General features: G+C 41.7%; 1 protein-coding gene across 3 annotated transcripts in view; it reads right to left on the bottom strand.

The window, feature by feature from the left end:
- The window catches only part of CHRM3 (cholinergic receptor muscarinic 3), a 349,691-nt gene that overhangs the window by 225,162 nt on the left and 103,599 nt on the right, over positions 1-20,930 (bottom strand). For 2 of the 3 annotated variants that reach the window (XM_032883066.1, XM_032883067.1), the window contains exon 3: positions 189-291. The exons of the other annotated variant lie outside the window; for it this stretch is intronic. The gene's annotated coding sequence lies outside the window, so the exon portion shown is untranslated. The remainder of the gene's footprint in view (positions 1-188; positions 292-20,930) is intronic. 3 annotated transcript variants of the gene reach the window in all.

A 20,930-nucleotide genomic window follows, 5' to 3' on the forward strand; every position in this document is an offset into this window, starting at 1 on the left:
GATGGAAAGTCATGCTATAAACATATACTTCTAAGCGGAAAAGACAAAGGTCATCTCTGACACAAAAATTTTACTTCTCAGGACATACTGCAATCTCAGTGAAGAACCAGAGTGACAGGAACGGGTCCTGTTGCATCATAAATAGGATTCAAAACAATGGGGAAGCATCTGTGGAAAGTTTACATTACCTATTCCAGGTAGGATCCTCAAAGCAATCCAATTGATTAAGGACTCTGCTGTGTGCTGAATTTTTCTTGCAGGAAGAAAACAGGGGCCATGTCCCCAAGAAAGCTGAAGATCAAACAAATAAAGAAGGGGAAAATTAATCTAAATCAAAACAAAACATGAAGGAGGTTACTTGGATCAATAAACTGTGAGAGAGCATTTTATTTATTTTTTCCCCGTTTTATCGAGATATAACACAACGTACATCACAACATACGTTGTGAAATGATTACTGCTCTGAGTTTAGTTAGCAACCATCATCTCATATAGATATCTTAAAAACAAAGCAAAAAAGAAAAGAAAAATAATTTCTTTGTCCTGGTGAGGAGAACTCTCAGGAAGTTTGTACCTTTGATCACCCTTCTTCTATTACTCCAGAGATGGCATTTTAATTAAATGATAAATTCTATAAAGAGAGATGTATGCCAACATTTTCCAGATATTCATCAAGAAACCCTTTTCTTCTATAATACCAGTTGGCATCCTGCTGAATGAGTGAGTCATGTCAGCTATTGGGGGAACGATAAATTTGTGGAACCCACCTGTCTACACAAATATCACAACTGGCGGTCTCTGTCGTAGGTCTCATGCCCTCAGTCTGAAACTTCCAATAATTGGGAGTACCTTATTAGCCTTCCCCCTTAATATGTATACATAATGCATATATATATTTGTATTAAAAAGCTAAGTGTTGAAATTCTTTCCTAAGTTTTATAGCAAATGAGCAAAGAATCACTCACCTAATTAATACAATTTGTTTTATGGCAACAAGTATGTGACATTCACGCATCATTTTGATCAGCCTTTACCGAGTGAATAAGATGAATCAGGTATTGGGTTGGAAACTGGGTAAGACTTGGTACTGCCTTCAAAAAGTCTGAGCCCAGGCAAATGGAAGAGGCCACATTAGATGGAGATCTTCTGATTACTTGCCAGACCATGGTACAGAGGGTCTTTAAGCTGAGTCTTGAAAGCTGAGTGGGAAAGTGGAAGATGGACAAAGGGACTTGGGGGCGGAGGGAGGAGAAGTATATTCAAGCAGCCTGTTCAAATGCAGGAAGCGGTAAGGGAGAATGGCATGTTCCGAAAGCCGCCTTAATGGGCGTACAATAGTGTGAGGAAAATAGAACATACACAAACAAATGGCAGAACATCTTTTTATGGATTTCAATTACTGTAAATCAGCCTGACAGGACTAACAAAGACACCTACTCCAACAAGTGTAGAGAATGTGACCCTGTTCCAAAATCCTGTCTCGTTCTGGCTTCACAACTGCTCTGTAAGGCAGGACAGTGGGACCCATGGTTGAGGGGAGACCGTGGTTGACGGGTTTGCCCAAAGGACAAAATCAGTCATGTAGACTGAGGCTGAAGTTGTGGGCCAGTCCTCCGCTGGCTGCAAGGTGAGGCTCCCCAGGCCAGGATTCGTCAGCAAGTGCGTGTGGTACGATGAACATCATACGGTCATTTCAGTCACTGTCCTGTTTCATGTCAGGAGCTTTCTCGCTGCATGTGGCAGAGGGGGCTCTGGGCACAAGGACCCAGTCTCTAGCATCACCTTCGTTTCCAGCCTCACGAATGCAAGTGTGGGTAGAAACACCAGATTGTGCTTCTAAGTGCGCACTTCTTCACCTGTGAGTTGGGATATGTTCGAGGCTACGTGTCTCTGTATGGCCCATGGCAGGCAGTGGTGGCTCCCGTGGGCTGCCCAGCCACAGTGGAAACACTGGTCATTCTGCCTAAACCCTGCTGGGATCCCTGAATTCCCTCTGTGGACTTAATTGTTATAGGAGCCTCCCTCAGGCTTGGTGGGATTTTGCAGTAGAAATCATCAAGACTCAGTAGAAATCGTCAAACTTTGCTGCTGCCCTGTGAGAATGAAGGGCTTTGACGTCGGTAAGAAGTTGGAATTGTTGCATCCACTCAGAAAGAAGAGAGGCCAGCGCTCACTTGTGACAAAAACGGGGCGAGGGGGCACGGAGAAGGGGGGAAAGCGGGTGTAGCAATGCCAAAGTGAAAACGCCTTGTGTGTGGCACACAAAGTAAATGCTTATGTAAGAAATAAAAATTCAAAAGGAGCCTGTAACATTTTCCAGAGGATGAGAAAGAAGTATGGCTACTGAGGCTGGAAGAGACTGCAGACAACGAATCCCCTCCTTCTCCTGCCTCATGCTTTTCTCTTTAATAAAATCCCGAAGTGAAAACTGCTTAAACTATGACTTCCTCAGTTCGACTTCTCATCAGGAAGGTGAGAGACTGGAACATTTTCTGGTAGCCCCCCAAATGCCTCGCCCTCATGGAAGAGGATAGCAACTTATATTTTCAGTGCTTTTCCGATCGAGAAATTATATGCTTGTTAACAGGCTTTCTCATACCTGATAATGTATTAGGAATTATTTTTGCTTTCAAGAAGAGTATCTGCTTGGAAAGACAGCTCCTGCTACAAAGACCCTCAAAGTGGATACCAATTCCAGGCCACCACTGAGCAGTAATGCCTGGTAAATGGACACTGGAGGTATGTCAGATAATATCCAAATGATGGCATCATCCAGAATGCAGTTTCTAGCAATTGTCTTGCCTTCCGACTACTTGACCTACTGTGCTTTTTACCACAGAAGGAAGCTTATTCTTGGGTGGGATGCAACAGATAGAGTATTAAGATAAAGTGTTTCTCAAAACCAAAAGAAAGTGGCAAAAAATCAAAGTTTCTTTGAGAAACCTAATGGAGGAAACCTGGAGAGAAGACATTTAATAGAGAAATTGGACTATCCACAGAATCCTAGAAGGAGTAATCTATGGGAAGACATCTGTGTCAAGTGTATTCCCCATTTGTTTGTGTGAAAACTTAGTTAACTCATGGGGTCCAACAGATCTGAGCTCAACGCTTTGCAATAGAACTCAGCACTTCCTGGCAAGACAGAGATCAGTTCCCTAGAAAATGCTGACAATGAGCCCACATGGATGTAGACTCTGGAATGACAAAGCAGCTTCTATGAAACTCTGTACCAAGAGAATTGAATGGACAATCTGCACAAGAAGAAGTCAGGGGCAGGAGAATTGGTAGAGGAGATGAGGGAGGCAGAGAGCAAGGGAAAAAGTAGTAATCATTCCCTGTGTGCTGCTAACACATGAGACATCTCTTAATTCACCAAATCATTTCAATAACTTTATGAAGTGGGTCTCACTGTCATTAGTTCTTCATAAATGAAGAAACTGGTTTTTTTTGAGAGGCTGATTGACAACAAGAAGGGGCCTAAGTTGGAATTTGAACCTGCGTTTTTCTGATATTTAAGTGATTTCCTTGATTAAGCCTCACTAATAGTAAGGCTTATGTAAAGCCATACATAAACTTTAAAAATCTAAATAGCAATGAAAGAAATACAAATAAATAAAAAAGTGACACAGAATATGTTAATTAAAATTATAAATCATAAAATATGAATGTAGATGAGATTCTTGGGAAAACAAATGATAAACTTGTATATTTCTGGTGGTACTATAGATGTGTACAGCCCATTGAATCCCCAATCTCACCTATACCTATATTAAGAGTCCCTAAATATATTTATATCCTTGGATTTAGTAATTTTACAAATTATCCAAAGTAACAATTCAAAATTAGAAAATGGCATACTTAGGAAAATGTTCACTGCAGCCTTATTCATTATAGTGAATAATGGAAACAATTTGTATATCCAATAGGGGAGAATCTAAAAAAATGTTGCTATATTAACTCCACAGTACATTAAGTAACCATTAAAGTAACAAATAAGTGGCAATATGGAGAATGATAAAGAACTCCATATATAAAATTTTATGCTTTGATTATAAGTAGGAACAAAATATATATGTGAGTAAATACTAGCTAGTGACCACAAAAAAGATAATAGTCATGCTAGGCTAGAGTAGCTATGAACACATTTAAGAAATCTTAATCCCCTTCTCACTGTATAATTTAAAACTGTACTCATTTAAAGTATCCATTGAATTAAAATACAGACCCACAAACACAGTATCATCGGAGTATGTGTTCATGTGGTTAAATGGTTTCCAGCATCTATAATATTATTTTGTTACATCATTAACCATTTGATAGTGGAGGAAGAGGGAAGGAGATGCACTTTGTATGATGCCAGGATAAAATACACCTATTTTAACATAATGATGAAAATCAATTGTTTTTATATTATGGCAGTCCATGGAAAGTTAGATAAGATTACAATTTGTTGACATAATTGTCAGTGTATATGATTTTTAAATTTTTTTTTATTTTTTTATAAACTGTATATGATTTTTTTAAAGACATCTATTTATTTATTTGACAGAGAGAGAGAGATCACAAGTAGGCAGAGAGGCAGGCGGAGAGAGAGGAGGAAGCAGGCTCCCTGCTGAGCAGAAAGCTCAATGCGGGGCTTGATCCTGGACCCTGAGACCATGACCCGAGCCGAAGGCAGAGGCTTTAACCCACTGAGCCACCCAGGTGCTCCTAAACTGTATATGATTTTAAATGGCTCTATGACCAACAGTCTTTTCCACTGTATATTATAGCTTTCACCTTCTCACAGTCCCTCTATCCCATTTTCTTTTTATTTTTAAAAGATTTATTTATTGTGTGAGAGACAGAGAGAGAGAGAGCGAGCAAACAGAAGTGGCAGGCAGAGGGAGAAGCAGGTTCCCTGCTGGGCAGGAAGCCCTATGCAGGACTCAATCCCAGGACCCTGATATCATGATGTGAGCCGAAGGCAAATACCTAACCAACTGAGCCACCCAGGAACCACCCCCCACCCCCGCATTCCCATTTTCTAGGAAAAAAAGCTCAAGAAAGTAGCTCAGATATGGAATTCTTCCACTCCTTCATTTTCTGCTCTATGATGTCACCCATGTCCCCAGCAAGGTCTCCTCCATCTCTGGGAAGTCATTTTGTCTTTGTCCAGGCAAGAAGCAGCATTTGAAGAAACAAAAACAAGTCCTTGGGCACTTGCTTCAGCCTCATGTAAGACTAAAGGTGAGCAAGCAAGCGTGCATCATCTGTTTCATGTTCATCTCTGTCCACTCTTGGTCTCATTCTTGGTTTTAGACAGTAAACCTTAGCATTTGCTGCTCCCTTATCTTCTAGAAGTGAGATGAAAATAGAGAAGCTTCTTGGAAGGCAAAGGTGCTTCCTAGTTTATAAATGTTACAAATCATTAGAAATTCACAAACCATGTCCCTGCCCTTCCCCCCCACATTATACTTACACATTTGTGCATAAAAAGAAACACAAATTAAGTGGAATTCAGGTACTGTTCTGTTTCTTTTGGACAAGTTAGCACCTCTGTTTACCTTCTCTTTCATTCTGAAATATGTGTGTGTGTGTGTGTGTGTGTGTGTGAGAGAGAGAGAGAGAGAGAGAGAGAAAGAGACAGAGATGCATAGTGGAAACAGGTGTGCCTTCAATAAATTTAGGAACAGAAAAAAAGGTCTTTGTCTCCAGACATGGCTTTTTCTATCTGCTCTGACTACGCGGCAGGTTTCCTTATCGATCTGTGTGCTCTTGACTGGGCTGACGTTATAGTTAAATTCACCACTGGTAGGTATGCCGTCTGCCTTTTCTTGATCTGCTCTGGTTGGGTAGACATCTCTGTTTAACTCATCTAGCCTCCTGCTGACAATGAAGCCTTTTCTGGGGGTGTGGCTGTGATGCCCCTTCAGCCTAGGGCTGCAGTGCTTGGGTCAGAAGCGCCCTTGGCTACATGATGGCACCCCAAGTCCCAGGGACAATTTGTCTGGCTATCTCAGGGTCCTATCTCTGCCACATAAGAACCCAAGTTTCCAGGCATCCCTCTGACCTAGAGGGCTGAACTGCTGGGCTCACTGGGATGCTGTAGGAGGCTGCCCAGGACATAGCTTCCTGTCCTGGTGCACACCTCATTTTCACTGACACACCTCTCATTCTCTGGGCTAAAATGCTAAGAGACAAAGTTGGCAGGCACACACTCTGCAGCTTCATTTCCACCTTCATTCCCTCCACTGTCATTCCTGTTTGGCAGAATTCCTCAGGCTCAGCAAAGGAGTATGCTTTCCCTTCTCTTTCTTGGCATCATATTCTCTTACTAGCAGAGAGTGAGCCTAAGGGTATTAAGTTGTCTCCCCCCGCCCCAATATAATATGACATGAGTTCTCTGGGCTTGGCTCTTGATAAACTTAAAAAAAAAAAAAACCTAAAAAATTAAAAAAAAAAAAACAACAACAAAAAACAGAACAGAAAAAATGCCCTGAACAACTCTTTATAGCCATGCCAGAGTCACAAGAATGGAGTGTAACCTACATTGATCAGCTGTACCCCACAGCCCCCACAAAAAGCACCTTAGAAGACGTACAAAATAAATAACTGTTTTCAGGAACCAGACAACAGATAGTGCAGGACTGTGAAGACTGAGAGACAGGAAACCAATAATCAAAGAGAAGCCAACACCTGGGCTCTTTGTGTGAAAGAGATTTCTAGAAAGTGGGCAGAGGAACTGGGCAGAGGGTGGTTGCCTCCCTGAGTTGAGAAAGCGATGATCAGAGTTTGAGGAGTCCAGGAAGCCTACAAATAAGATGCTCAACAAGGTGAGTTATCAGGCAATGCAAAATAAAATCTCAATTAGAAGTCATCCCACACCCGTAAGAATGGCTGACATTAAGATGAATGACTGTATTCATGTTGGCAAAGGCTCTAACTCCCATACGTGGCTGAGGGGAATATGAAATGGTACAACCACTTTAGAAAACAGTCTGTACTTTACTATGTAGTTAAACATATACTGCGTACATAGCTGAGCCATTATACTCCTAGTTCCTTTCCCAAGAGAGATAAAAACATATATCTGTAAAGAGAGGGTTTCTTAAGAGAGAAAGAGATTAACACGTGAGCAGAGTTCAGGGAGGTGGGGGAAGAGGGAGAGAGAGAATCCCAAGCAGACTCCACGCTTCACATGGGGGTTGATCCCACGACCCTGACATCATGACCTGAGCCAAAATCAATAGTTGGATGCTTAACTGAACCACCCAGGAGTAACTATACACTTTTTTTTAAAGACACTTTTACATAAATGTTCATAGTAACTTCATTCACAGTTATACCACACTGGAAAAGCAGATGTCCCTCAGCTGGAATAGAGAAGCAAATCTAGATAATATCAGACAGGGATTAAAAATGCAACAAAATGGAAAAAAAAATGCAACAAAACGGGATGAACTGCTAATATTCATGATACCAAGTAACTAATCAATGGGTAAGAAAGCTTAACAGTGATCGCCTGAGGCAACAGAAAAAGAAGGGCCATGAGGTAACTTGGTGTGGTGATAGAAATGTATTATATGACTTGACTTAGTGATAACAACATGGTAGATAAATCTGGGGTATTTAATTTTTATAATTTTTATTTTTTTTAAAGACTTTATCCATTTATCTGGCACAGAGAGAGAGATCACAAATAGGCAGAGCATCAGGCAGAGAGAGAGGGGGATGCAGGCTCCCCGCCGAGCAGAGAGCCTGATGTGGGGCTCCAACCCAGGACCCGGAGACCATGACCCGAGCTGAAGGCAGAGGCCTATTAACCCACTGAGCCACCCCGGCGCCCCTGGAGTATTTAAAAAAGATTTTATTTATTTTAAATCTAGACATAGAGAGAGAGAGTGGGGGAGGGGCAGAAGGAGAGGGAGAGAGAGAATCAGACTGAGAGCACTGAGCACAGAGCACAGCATGGGGTTCGATCCCAAGACCTGAGCTGAAATCAAGAGTCAGACACTTAACTGACTGAGCGCCCCAGGTGCCCCAGATGAATCTGTTTAACCTCATCCAAATATACACTTAACATGGTGCTTATTATCTTATATACATTATACCTCAATATCGTTGGTTAAAATAAAACAACTGGCTTCTTAATTCTTTTATAATACCAGAGATGATCTCTTCAAGATTAAATATTTTATCTTAAAAATAATTTTTAAATTAAGATATTAATTTAGGGGCATTGGGGAATATGCACATCTTGCATCTGTTTTAAAATAATCCAGTGTCCACAGATAAAGGGGGCCACGTAGAAGACACAAGCTGTCTGTGTGCTGCTACTTACTGAAGCTACGGGGTGAGTATACTCCTCTGTCAACTTTTGAATGAATCTGCAGTTTTTTATCTGAAACATTTTTCAAACCTAGCAGATTGCATTTCTTTCACTAAAATATTGTCTTTAATATATCAGTTAGTATGACATGTATGTTTTAAGCCACTCCTGTCCCTATGCTCATCCCCAGATAGTGTGGTGAAGTCTTTCTGGGTCTTCTATTTTCTTGACTGTCCTTCGCTTTTCTCATTTTATTTTTTAGTCAATGGCAGCTCTCAGATGCAAAACAACGTGTGTCACACATGTAACTTAAGACCTGAATAATCTGAGGGGAAATGGGTTAAATCTGAGTCTGGTTCATTCTATTAAATGATAATGAATTTCAGTACACCTGGCCTGCAGAAGAGAAGCTCTTTCAGGAATAAACAAAGTGTAGAGAAACACGCACTTGGTTCCATGAGCTGAATGTCAAGTCTGCTTTAACAGGCTGATAGAAACGGACAGAACCAAGAAGCCAGTTCAACACAGTGAACACCAAGAGACAGTCATGAAAATTTTTCAAAGGGAAAGGAAGTGGAACTTCATTATTTTCATCCTAGTTCTCCCTTTTAAGGCATCAGAATTCTTGCTAACTTCAGGGAAAGTGAGCGGCAGGCTTGAAGTCACATGAGTGGGGTTTGGGTCCACAAGCACTGAGCCCCGTCCCGATGAACACAAGACTCTAACAGGCTCCATGCTGACAAAGCCTCCTAGACTTTCTAGTGAGATCAAAGCTCAGAATGCAGTCCGTCAGCATAGAAACTGATGAACAATGTAGAAGCCAGTGTTCAACTACGTAGGCAGGGATGCCCTTTAGAGAAATTAATGTCCCTTTCAGTTTCTTGGTGTTGTACAAAATGGAGTATGTCATTTCCTTCTTGATCCTATTATCTCTAGAACCACCCGTTCTTTCTGTGAATAACACCCCAAACTGTTTTTCTAATGAGCAAGAATGGACCAAAAAACAAAAACACCCAAACCCAAAACCACGTACTGATTACCAACAAAGAACATACACTTCTGCAATCACACTCTGATGTGATAAATTAGAGTTCTGTTTTCCAGAACCAACACATTATGGATGAACTGGGAACTGTTCTTCATGTTGAACTAGAACAACACAACACCAGGATGTTTAACAGTGCAAGCTGTACAGAAACAAGACTTAATCCCATTATTGTGGGGCTCTAATTTTCTTGTGGACACAGTTTTTTTAAATTTTAACTTAAACTCCTTGTAAAACATTTCACCTTAGTAATAGGAACTTAAAGAATTACAAAGGGAAGAGTATGACTATACAGAACAAGGGTCAGAAAAACATTTTAGGGGCGCCTGGGTGGCTCTGCCTTAGGCTCAGGTCATGATCTCAGGGTCCTGGGATCGAGCCCCACATTGGGCTCTCTGCTCGACAGGGAACCTGCTTCCCCCTCACTCTCTCTGCCTGTCTCTCTGCCTACTTTGTGCTCTCTCTATCAAATAAATAAATAAAATCTTTAAAAAAATAACTTATTTTACTTTTTAAACTTACTTTATTTGACAGAGAAATAGAGAGAGAACACAAGTAGGCAGACAGGCAGAGGGAGAAGGAGAAGTAGGTTCCCTACGGAGCAGGGAGCCCCTTGATCCTAGGATCCTGGGATCATGACCCAAGCTGAAGGCAGCCACTTAACCGATTGAACCACCCAGCTGCCCCCAGAAAAAAAGTTAGAATAGAAAAGTCTTACATCTCTTTCTTTTCCAAGATGTTCTGCATTTAATTATTCTGAAGGACCTCAGGTAGAGAGTATGATATGCTAGGGATCTAACATTTCTGTGGATGTAAAGAAGTAAATCATTATCCTTGCCTTTAGGAAGTTTACATGGTCTTTTAAGCAAAAAAATAATCATGTCATCAGAATAATGATAGAAAGTTACATATGCACGCATATAATACATGTATGGTGTGGGTCCATCCATCCATCCATCCATCCATCCTCCTCCAACGTGGTGTTCAGTGTTATTGGGAGTGAGTCCTATAGCACTGTGGGAAAGCCATAGATCCATAAAAGATAAACTGAAAAAGAAGGAAATGCTTTCTAGGAGATAAGCTAGATGTTAAATTCTTGCAATAATTCATAAAATAACAGAGGAGGGAAGTGCCTCAAGGATAAGGGGGGGACAATAAAAACAAAGGCAAAGAATCAAGAATCAAGATGATATACTGTGGGACCAAGGACAGAATAACATTGAGCTCAGTTAAAGGAAATTAGGCTGGAGCCAGACTGGGAAAAGCCTTGAACGCTGGTCATTAGGAATTTGTGGTTTATCCTGAGAGCAAAGCAGAGTCACTCACTGAACATGTTGAGTAGAAGGCTGATGGGATAGAGATCATTATGTGAAAGAGACCTGTAATGCTGAATACGAACCAGGAGCCAGGGACCAAAGAAGTGGAGGCCAAATGAAATTTGGAAAGTATATCCTCAAATGATGAATGAAGAACATTTCTAAGTAGTAGTAAATTCCCAATAAAATTAGGTGCTTCGAGGGTACCTGGGTGGCTCAGTGGGTTAAAGCCTCTGCCTTCGGCTTGGGTCATGATCCCAGGATCCTGGGATCAAGCCCCACATCGGGCTCTCTCCTCAGCGAGGAGCCTGCTTCCCCCTTTCTCTCTGCCTGCCTCTCTGCCTACTTGTGATCTCTCTCTCTGTCAAATAAATAAATAAAATCTTTAAAAAAAAAAAGGTACTTTGAGTCTGCACACATTGCCGAATTTCGAGACAATTCAACACAAAACACTGATTCCATATCTTTTGGGACTTGTGGGAGAAAGACAACAGGTTTTGTACTAGAGTTACGAAGTTATAGGGACACAGAGAAGGATGGGTTCAGTTCTCATCAGGCAGGAGGAGGTGGGAGATTCGTGCTGGATCCTGCAAAGTAGGGTAGAGTTTTCACAGAAAGACATGGGAGGTGAGGGGATTCAGGTGCAGAGGAGCACAGGAAAATGTCCAGAGGCTGCATTAGAGAACATGGCACGTGGCCTGCTTGGTGCATCTGTACTTACGGAAGGTGGCTCCTGCAAAAGGAAAGATAGAGGGGAGGCTTCTTCGAGGAAATCCCCTTTGGGCTTCAGTCTCCTCATGGAGAGCAACATTTTATGGCTTGAATTCACATTGAATTCACGTCAAAAGTTGAAAGATAATCAATCTGTAACGGGGAGTTGAAACAGAATCGTGATGGGGCTCAGTCAACACTGGGGATCAAGAGGAAAAAATGAGGCCTTGGAGGAGCTGGAGGACCACACCAAGAGTCCAGGCACACAGTGACTGATGCAGATGCCAAGGCAGGACTGGAATGGGAGGGACAGGCGCTGAAGAGCCTCATAAAGAACACAGTTGACTAGACTTTGATAATACAAGATCACTTCTGATCGCTGAAGCATCCATTTCAAAGACACCCATCTCAAGTCAACATACTACCACTGTGGGACATGGCTGCTCGTAAAACCACCAGCAAAGGAACCAGGCCTCTCCCACACATGAAGTTCCCCTTCTAGAAAGTCCTGGGTAACTGAAGTAACCAACCACCTCAGTGATCCCAAGCTTTCCCACCTAAGCCCTACTTCCCACTTTTATGTTTTAAATGTGTCCCTCATGAACCCATTAACCCATGGACACCCCATCCCTGGACCCCAAAAAAAGGGGGCTCCCTCTTCCTACCCATGACTTCACTGTGGGCCCATGGGTGTCCCTTCCACCTTTCAGAATCTGTGAAGAATGAATCTTCTTCCTCAAAGTTCCCCGAAGATTGTTGCTGAGATGTGTTTTGAAACTGTAAGAACCACAAGGACGGGTTGAGCCCCAACACTGTCTCTGACCGGGGAAAAGTCAGTAGGAGGCCTCAGTGCAGGTCCTACGGGCCCAGGTGACTCCCGCAGGCAGAGACCAACATAAGAACTTCTCAACTGAACAGATATAAAAGCGAAAGGAGATTATTCACCTATTTTGAAGGCCCAGTGACCAGGAGAACAGTAATTTCTTTGAGATAAAAAGGAGAAGGAAATGCATGCACGTCTGCGTGTGTGTGTGTGTGTGTGTGTGTGTGTGTGTGTGTAAATTTCAAGAGCAATGTAAATAGTTCTGTGTTTCAGAGCCGTTAATTTTGATGGGAGGGTGACTCATTCGGCCATTTAAACAATTAACAACACAGAAAGTAAGACTTGGAGAGATAGTTTAAAGATTAAAATATACAGACGACCTACCTGCCCGACAGCTATGAGAGTTATGTGAGCAGAAACATGCAGAATCGGAAGAAGAGAGTGTAAGACAGGAGAGGCAGACTCATTCTTAGGGAATAACTATTTTAGGAGGCAGGAGGTGGAAAAGAAGACTCCAGCCAAAACCCCAGAACCAACGAGAGAAAGTGGAAAATCACAAAGATTCTCAGATATTACTGATGGCAATGTTAAAAAAAAAAAAAATGGTAACGATTGCCTCAAATTCTAAAAAGGTTCCAGGTAGAAAAGCTGGAAAAACTGGTTAGGTCAGAGAAGAGAAGTGTTCACTGAAAACCATTATTTTGAGAAAATGAAGAAAGAGAAGCCAAATGACAGTGAGTTAAAGGGCAGGGGACACAGCTGAGTCTTACGGTGAAGGGAACACGGAAAATGTATGCTTGCTGGAGACAGCACCAGGCAAGTTGTGGGGCACTGAAGGTTTTTATTTATTTTTTTCAAAGATTTTATTTAGTCATTTGAGAAAGAGAGAACACAAGCAGGGGGAACTGCAGGCAGAGGGAGAAGCAGACTCCCCGCTGAGCAGGGAGCCCTACGTGGGACTTGACTCCATGACCTGAGTGGAAGTCAGATGTTCAACCAACTGAGCCACGCAAGCATCCCTTTTTCTCTTTTTTAAGATTTTATTTATTTGAGAGAGGGAGAGAACACTAGTGGGGTGGAGGGGCAGAAGGAAAGGGAGAAGCAGACCCCCTGCTGAACAGAAAGCCTTATGTGGGACTCAATCCCAGGACCCTGTGATCATGACCTGAGCTGAAGGCAGATGCTTCACCAACTGAGCCAACCAGGTACCCTGGGCACTCAAGCATTTTTTAGAATGAGTGAAAAAAAGGCAGGGAGGTGAGGTCATCAAACATTTAAAAGATTTTAAGACAAAATTTTAATTTTTAAAGTTTAAAATACCAGGGAAAGAAATCAGTAGTAAGCTAAAAGGGCAGATGTCAAAGGCCAGAAAGATAGTATGAAGAGTCCAGGTCGAAACGGGGATGTCTTTGAAGAGACACTTCCTCAGAGACAGAGGGAGGGATGAGAGAGCCGCAGAGTAGGGACAGATGTGTTGAAGATGCCTACAGGGCACATGTGTGAGCTCTGGGTTCCTCAGAAAAGCAGATGACAGGGTATCCTAAGAGTAGTTTGGTTAGAGGGACAACATGGAGGATTAGGGGTGAAGAGTGAAGGAGAACTGGCAAAGCCACTTTGATGAGGAGACTCGGACATTCTGGAAGGCAGACAGGAGGACTTCTGAGAAGCCAGGAACATCCACATTCACCATGGGCCTTCTCTACAAGGTTTGTGGGAGCTTCCAATAGTGTATTGAGACAATGACATGGGAGGAAAGCTTCAAGGAGAGTGACAGCGGAGGCCCGAAGAGGAAAAGAGGCTGGGGTATGAGAGAAAAAGGCAGGGTGGGGTTGGACGAGGTCTGTGTTATCTGAAGGGGACTCAGAGAGCTGCCTCCCCAGGAGACTCTGAGGAAGAAAAGGACCCACAATTCATGAGGAGAGATTCTGAAGATAAGGGATGTGAGAGAACAAAATAAACACTGAAAGGGGTCCTTCTGCCAAAGGAGTGAAGGCAATTGTTTTCTCCCTCTCACAGAATAAAAAATGAACATATTTGGAAAGTATCCGGATACACACAGAAGGCCTGATTTGTTTGAAGGAAGCAAGAACCAGTGTGCTTGGGACTTTCATTCTAGAGCACAAAGAACAGGGCCACACACAGCTAGAATGTAAAAAATGCTTTTGATACTGTTCAATTAGTGATAAATCAAACATGGAATAAAGCTACTTTCCTTCTCAAACTATACACATGAGCTAACAGAGCTGGGCTGAGTAGGACGACTTACTTGAAGATAGTGCTTTATGGTCAGAAAGAAGGAACTCTGTAAATATTTACAGACAAAGAGGGTTCTTGGACAAGTGAATAGTCATCTATTGCTTTCTGATGTCATGAAAATATTTTTTGAATGAAGACTGCCTTTGAATTTTGGTAGCTTTCTTCTGGGGGCCAGAAGGGACACCCTAAAGATAAACCTGACTATCATGTAAACTTGGTGTCATGACTAAGAGAAAAAAGAGCGAATTTTCAAAAGTGTTATATATATTTTAGAAGTTTTTTTGATATTTAAGAGGTTTTCACTTACCACCCAAGACAGCATGTCACTGGTTCCCTAGCCTGGTGAAATCAATAAAATTCTCTTAAAGAAGAGATTTCTTAAAAAGGAAAAATTTCAGGGTGCCTGGGTGGCTCAGTCATTGAGTGTCTGTCTACCTTCAGCTCAGGTCGTGATCCCGGGATCCTGGGATCAAGGCCCATGTGGGGATCCCTGCTTGGCGGGAAGTCTGCTTCTCTTCTCCTTCTCCCACTCCCCCTGCTCATGTTCCCTCTTTCACTGTCTCTCTCTGCCAAATAAATAAATAAAATCTTAAAAAATAAATAAATAAAAGGAAAAATTTCTAAGTACTAAGTTCAGAGACTGTAATTCAAGAGGCCTAAGGCAGACCCCAGGAATCTGTATTTTTACAAAAAGTCTCTAAAGAAATACTGAAAAAGTCTTCTATTGGTAAACTGTAATTAACAAACCACAAAATAAATATATTTCCTTTGGTGTTGTACAAAATTTAAGAGTAAATTGGCATTGCGCAACTCCCATGCTGGATAGAAGACTCACTTGTTGTTTCATTTGGAAATCCCATATGCAGGGTTTTCATTTTATTTATTGCTCCTTAAAAACATAAATGAGCTTAAGGATAATTAGGCAGCAACCAAGAAATGAATTAACTGTATATTCTTCCTTTTTCTATGGTTCCACTACCCTGACTCTGATAAGGGATGAGATCACCTTCTGCATATCTTACACAGGGAAGCATTGTGTCTCCCTCTCCTGAGGAGGTATAGCAAGAAAAAGAAACGTGTGCCGGAAGTGAGTTACATGGGCTCCAGGAGTTTAGCACTCTGTTGACAAAATTCCATATGTTCATTCTTTTGGTATCCTTCCGAGTATGCTAATACAAAAGTCAAAGTCCTCATGGTGATCTGTACAGAAAGAGGGATGAAGACAAAGGAAGAGCAAAAGGGGGTGAGATTGAAAGTCCTGATGAGGCAACAAGGACAGAAACTCTTCTTCGTCTCCAACTTGACAGATGCCCCAGTGCCAGACGGCCTTGACTTTTCAGGTAAGAATTTCCACTTCTCAGACACATGAATCCAGGAGAGATATTTTACAAAGAAGAAAAAAGAGAGGAAGAAGGAAGAAGAGAAGGAGAGAAATGGGAGGAGGAGGAGGAAAGGGGGAAGGTTGGGAAGAGGGAGGGGGAAATAAAAACCAATCGAAATCACCCCATAAACACAGTCCTGTTCTGTATTGACGCTAACTACAGAAAACCACTAACTTGAGTCCGTCTAAAATTGGACTTGATTTTCCTGGGCACCTCTCCTGAGCCAGGCGGGAGGGTGATAGCAGGAACCACATAAACACAGTCTTTATGTTCATAGGTTCCTTCAAATATTTGGTAAAAACTGGGCTGATATTCATCAGAAAGGATGAATACCCACCATTAGCATGGACATGGATGGAACTGGAGGGGATTATACTAAGGTCAAGCAGAAAAAGACAGTTGTCATATGGTTTCATTCGTATGTGGAACATAAGGAATAGCACAGAGGACCACAGGGGAAGGGAGGGAAATCTGAAGGGGGAGAAATCAGAGGAAGACGAACCGTGAAAGATCATGGACCCCGGGAAACAAACCGAGGTTTCAGAGAGGAGGGTGGGGAGGAGGTGACATGGTGATGGGTACTGAGGAGGGCATGTGTTGTGACGAGCACTAGGTGTTAAACACAACTGACGAATCACTGAACACTACATCCAAAACTAATCATGTACTATATGCTGGCTAACTGAACATAAAAAACAAATAAAAAACCTGGGCTAATCAAAAGCTTCTGCACAGCAAAGGAAACAGTCAAGAAAACAAAGAGGCAACCCACGGAATGGGAGAAGATATTTGCAAATGACCATACAGACAAAAGATTGATATCCAGGATCTATAAAGAACTCCTCAAACTCAACACACACAAAACAGATAATCATATCAAAAAATGGGCAGAAGATATGAACAGACACTTCTCCAATGAAGACATACAAATGGCTATCAGACACATGAAAAAATGTTCATCATCACTAGCCATCAGGGAGATTCAAATTAAAACCACATTGAGATATCACCTTACACCAGTTAGAATGGCCAAAATTAGCAAGACAGGAAACAACATGTGTTGGAGGGGATGTGGAGAAAGGGGAACCCTCTTCCACTGTTGGTGGGAATGCAAGTTGGTGCAGCCTCTTTGGAGAACAGTGTGGAGATTCCTCAAGAAATTAAAAATAGAACTTCCCTATGACCCTGCAATTGCACTACTGGATATTTACCCCAAAGATACAGATGTAGTGAAAAGAAGGGCCATCTGTACCCCAGTGTTTATAGCAGCAATGGCCACGGTCGCCAAACTGTGGAAAGAACCAAGATGCCCTTCAATGGACGAATAGATAAGGAAGATGTGGTCCATATACAGAATGGAGTATTATGCCTCCATCAGAAAGGATGAATACCCAACTTTTGTAGTAACATGGATGGGACTGGAAGAGATTATGCTGAGTGAAATAAGTCAAGCAGAGAGAGTCAATTATCATATGGTTTCATTTATTTGTGGAGCATAACAAATAGCATGGAGGACATGGGGAGTTAGGAGAAGGGAATTGGGGGAAATTGGAAGGGGAGGTGAACAATGAGAGACTATGGACTCTGTAAAACAATCTGAAGGGTTTGAAGAGGAGGGGTGTGGGAGGTTGGGGGAACCAGGTGGTGGGTATTAGAGAGGGCACGGATTGCATGGAGCACTGGGTGTGCTACAAAAACAATGAATACTGTTATGCTGAAAATAAATTTTAAAAAAATGATAAAAAAAAAACCTGGGCTGATATTGTTTAGAGGCTATCATTTTGTTCTGCTGCACCTAAAACAAAAATCAAGACACTCCAAATATGTTACCCAAACTCAAGAAGGTAGCTACTACATCCAATCAGGAATGCTGAAAAATATCCTGACAAAAATCATTTTGTCATCTACAACTTTGGGGTTAATTCCATCATACCCCATGTTTAAACACTTTCATAGAGGATCCTGTAATTATCACGTACAACTGTTTTAGAAAGTAGACCTATTACATCAGACGCATTTCATACTAATTGAAGGCTGTGGATAAAGGATCGTTTCCTCTTACGTGAGCTCGGCTCACCATCATTCCCAGAATTCTAAGTTGGCTTTTCAGTCAGGTGGCAAATAGGTATTGATTTTGCAGTGATCTCTAAAACAATGGCTTTTAAATTATTTTGACTTCTTATCCACAGTACGATATATATATTGTTTTTACCCAACCTAGTGCACCCATTTGCATGCATGCATGCAAATCTAAAAACAGCAAAAAATATTTCTTGAAACAATATTTATTTCACAGTGAGTGGTGTGCTCTGATGATTTTCTGTTCAATTTTTTAAACTAACAGAACTTACTCACTTTAGGATAGTTTTAGATTTGCAGAAAAACTGAATAGAAAATCACTCCTCCCCCAGAATCCCAGGCAATCACTGATCATTTTGCTGTGTCCAGAGTTTTACTGTTTCTAGAATGTCATATAGTTGGAATCCCACAGCATGTAACCTTTCGGACTGGCTTCCTTCACATAGCACTACACATTTAAGTTTCCTCAGTACTTTTTAGAGCTATTTTCTCATTTCTCAATAATATTACATTGTATGGATATGCCACATTTGCATATTATTGCTTTCAACTTCATTAAAGTAACTGGGTTGTAGATTAGGTAAATGATAAACTGATTTCAGAACCTCAGCAGGGATCATATCTGTAGTTTTAAAACTAGAGCCTAAAATACGACATTGGGTTTTTGCTGGACACAAAGGGTGAAACCGTTTGGTCCCTATGTTGGGAGCTTAGATGTTCATGGGAAAGAAAAGTCTACCTATGTGAGATGTTTGGTAACAAAAAGGTAAGAACAAAACAAAGGGCAACAACAAAACAAAGCAAAGGTAAACGAGCTATAAGAAATTAAGAATTCCTGGGGCACCTGGGTGGCTCAGTTGGTTGAGCGTCTGCCTTCAGCTCAGGTCAGGATCTCAGGGTCTTGGGATCGAGCCCCACGTTGGGCTCCCTGTTCAGCTGGGAGCCTGCTTTTTTCTCTCTCCCCAGCCCCCCTGCTCTTGCTTGCTCTTTCTCTCTCTCCTGCTCTCAAATAAATAAATAAATTTTTAAAAGAAAGAAAGAAACAAACAAACAAACTAGGAATTCCCTAATACTGTTGAACAATAGGAAGAACGGGCAGGTGCTGCAATATAAACTGTGTAGAAGCAGGTGATTTCTGTCAGTCACAGATCATGAGACCTGGTATGTTACTACATATTCCTCATCTGTAAAATTTATGTAATAATAATATCTATCACATTGGGTACCTATGAGAAGTAAATGAAATCATGCACCCACAGAGTTAAGAAGAGGACCTGGCACATAATCACAATATTTTATTAAAATATTTATTATTATTAGCAAACACTTTATCTTTGGTGCTTGCCTGAAATATAATAAAACTTCAATAGATACTTTTTAAAAAGATTTATTTATTTATTTGGGGGGAGGGGCAGAGGGAGAGGGAGAGAGAGAGAGCTTTTAAGCAGACTCCCCGCTGAGCACAGAGCACAATGCGAAGTTTGTTTGATCCTGACCTGAACCAAAATGAAGTGTTGGCTGCTTCACTGACTAAGCCAAACTCCCCTTCAATAGATATTTTTAAAACACTGAAGGATTCCAATATTCATAACCTTGATTTTTAGAAAAGTCAAGATGGGAGCCTCAAGGAATCTCTGTAGTTTGGTGAGTGCAGAGAGGAGGCTGAGGCTGACAAGTAGACAAGTAAAGGTAGCATTCAGAGGATAGTAACAAATTAATTACATTAAAGCAGTTAAGAGACAGGATTGAGAAACCAGCACTGGACTGCCTTTTAGAGTTGCTAATGACCTTTGCAAATGACATATATTAGAATCTCCTCTTTCCAAGGGCTCGAAAGGAAGGCTTCAGTTACCTAAGCAGAGAGAACAAAGTCCTGATGCAGGTGTGGATTTCACTTCTCCCCAACTCGGGACAGTACTCGCTAAGGACTGTCCTTGGGGGAATGGAGAAGATGCACTCACATGATGTTCTGTGTTCTGTGGCTCAAGTGAGGGACCCTGGCTTCGAAAGTCTACGTACTGTCCGATATTGTAGCTGTTTGCCCTACATGACTGTTCCAAATTTAAATGAAATGCCAAGAACTGACAATTCATTTCTCCAAGTTACACTTCTCCCATTTCAAGTGTTCGAGAATCACCAGTGCTGAGTGGCTAACACAGGTCTAGGACATTTCTGTCACTGTTGAAAGTATCTTGGGAGAAAGTGGGGCATGAGGCTGGAGAGGCACCTGTGAGAGGCAAGAAATGAGATGGGAGCTGGAAGGGAGCGATAGAGAGCAAAGTGAAGTTTACTCTGAAACAGGGAGACTAGTAGGTCTTTAAGGAGAGGACAAAGCTCCAGACAAGAGAAAGACAAGGCAGTTACTACCAATCGTGGGAACAACGGAGGCACAAGATCCCAGGAGATGCAGGTGAAGGTAATGGCAGAGCGGGGCTTACCTAAGGTGAAGGAGAAAAGCCCCCTCTTCCTGGAGACATAAGGAGTGGATAGCGAGGACACAAACAGAATCTGAAATAGAAGATATGGAACTCATACCTATTAACTTTGAGCAATAGCAAAACTGCCATGGACAAGTATAGAATGAGATTGTGCTAGTGTTTGCCCAAAGTGAATATGGAATAAATGTCCTTACAGAAAATCCAAATCATAAAATTATTTTGAAGAAGGTACAAGGATGCACAGACACAGTGTACAAGGTGGCAACCTTCAGATGCCAAATAGTTGCTCATTTGTATATCCATTAGCCAACCGAACAATTACCATTTTTGATTTGGTCCTAACATACCAGGGATTCTGAGCAAACTTACAGATGAAATTGGAAAGTCTGGACTTCAAGAAGAAGCTTAGAGAACAGTCTAAACAGATACTAAATTATAGAGGACAACTTAATAGTATTATCTCAGGGGTACCTTGGTGGCTCAGTTGGTTAAGCATCTGCCTTTGGCTTGGGTCATGATCCAGGGACCTAGGATCGAGACCCATGTTGGGCTCCCCACTCACAGGTGAG

The sequence above is a fragment of the Lontra canadensis genome, unplaced genomic scaffold (assembly GCF_010015895.1).
Source record: "Lontra canadensis isolate GAN:19392208 unplaced genomic scaffold, GSC_riverotter_1.0 scaffold85, whole genome shotgun sequence".
Taxonomy (NCBI): domain Eukaryota; kingdom Metazoa; phylum Chordata; class Mammalia; order Carnivora; family Mustelidae; genus Lontra; species Lontra canadensis.